The following is a 2,137-nucleotide window of genomic DNA, read 5'->3' as shown; positions in this document are numbered from 1 at the left end:
GTGGCACGGGGCCATGTTGGGGGTCTGTGGTTTGTGTGCAGATCGGGCTGTGCCCTGCCCTAAGTCACTCCACACTGTGTGAGACCCTGGTGGCTCTGCTTCGCCTGTGGCATCTGGTTCGTCTGAGTGCAAACACGGAGACAGATGCTGCGCACAGACACACACCACCTGTCCAGTCTCAGCTATGCGGTGCAGATGTCTGAATATCTCAAAGCCCACCCCCACAGTGACACCCTTCCTCCAAGGTCGTACCCACTCCAACAAAGCCACACCTCCCAGTAGAGTCACCCCCTATGAGCGCATGGGGGCATTACATTTGAACTACCACGGTGGGTGTGTCTATTTATTTATTTGAAGCCGAGATAATAGAGGAACGCTGCTTGCTTGCTGCCTCACTGCCAGGCTCATGCTCAGCTAACTTTCTTTTTTTCCCTTTTTATTTTATTTTATTTTTCTAGACAGGGTTTCTCTGTGTAGCTTTTGGAGTCTGTCCTGGGACTCACTCTGCAGACCAAGAACTCACAGAGATCCACCTGTCTCTGCCTCCCGAGTGCTAGGATTAAAGGTGCGCACCACCACCGCCCGGCCTTCAGCTAACTTTCTTATACAGCTCAGAACCACCTACCTAGGGAATGGTGCTGCCCACAGTGGCTAGGCCCACCTAAATCAATTAACAACCACAGGAAATCTCCCACAGATATGCCTCAGGCCATTCTGATCTGGGCTGTCCCTCAATTGAGACTCCCTCCTCAGATGATTCCTAGCTGCGTTAAAATGACTAAGCTAACTAGAACAAGGTAAGGTTACATATGTGTGGTGACCAGAGACACATGTACCTCCCACATACACACAGAATAAATAAATAATATACTGGTGGTTTTATTGTTATCTTTAAATTTGCATTTATTTATTTTTGCTGTTTAGACAGAGTCTCATTACGTAGTGTTGGCTGCCTTGGAACTTGCCATATAGACCAGGCTAGCCTGGAACTCACAGAGACCCACCTGCCTCTGCCCCCTGAGTGCTGACGTTAAAGGTGTTCACCACCACACCCAGCTTGTAATTTAAATTTTTAAAGTTGTCTTATGATTAAAAGGGAGTCCACCACTGTACTGTCCTGACTGAGTCCTGTCTCACCAGGTGGAAATAGATAAAAATACAGGCAACACTGATACATATGTTCTGCTGTATAAACATGAAAAGCGAGCATTTTGTTTTATAAACAGCTCTCGGGCCTTTGTAGTTATGGGGGTAACAATGATAATGAACTGACTGTTCGGATCCGGGAGAAACAAGCGCAAGTCTCTCCTCATTTGCCCCCAGTCTTTGCTTCAGGCCTAAGTCTGACCCATCCACAGTTCTGACCTCGCCTAAAGGTTCCCTGCCTCTTGGGTCTCTGACTTGGGTGGTAAATAGAGGATTCTGATGCCAGCTGGGCTGCCAGTCACTCACACAAAGCTCCTGTGTGTCCCCAAGCTCTATGCCCAGCATCACTATCTGCCTCCCCATCTTCTGCGAGGGCCCAGTCACAATTGTTTCTGGGCAGCGATGACCTGGTATGAGAGTGAACACCATGTTCCCTAAGCAAGGGACTGTGTTTTGCTGTGTTAGAAGTCGCTTGACTTTATACCCAGTTCAGGGGTTGTCTTTATTCCCTACCACACTGGAGGAAAAACGGAGTGGAAGGCACTGTGCAAGAGTTCTAGCAACATGAAAGAGCCGGAGCAAGGCTACGCCTGGGCGACACCAGCTTGCTATGGAGATTCTGGCTGCCGGTGTCTGCTGTCTAGGGAGACCCCTGTGTTCTAACCTTGTGCTTACGAAGCAGTGAGCATCTGCTGGGTGTTTCCAGAGTGCCTAGAGGAGCTCCAATGTCCCCATGGGTAAAGATGCTTGGAACAAGCCTGACAAACTAAGTCAGCCGCACAGCCCTCATAGTCAAAAGAAGAACTAGACCCCACAAACTGTCCTCTTACCTCTACACTGTATAGCATGGTGCACACAGAAAGAGAGAGAGGGAGAGAGAGATGGGGGACAGAGCACACACAAAGAGAGACATATACATACACAGACAAACACAGAGACACAGACAACACAGACTACATAGCACACACACACACAGATGTGCAACAGATCA

This window comes from Microtus ochrogaster, chromosome 5 (assembly GCF_000317375.1).
Source record: "Microtus ochrogaster isolate Prairie Vole_2 chromosome 5, MicOch1.0, whole genome shotgun sequence".
NCBI lineage: Eukaryota > Metazoa > Chordata > Mammalia > Rodentia > Cricetidae > Microtus > Microtus ochrogaster.
The sequence above is the reverse complement of the archived record's forward strand: the minus strand, read 5'-3'. Positions refer to the sequence as shown.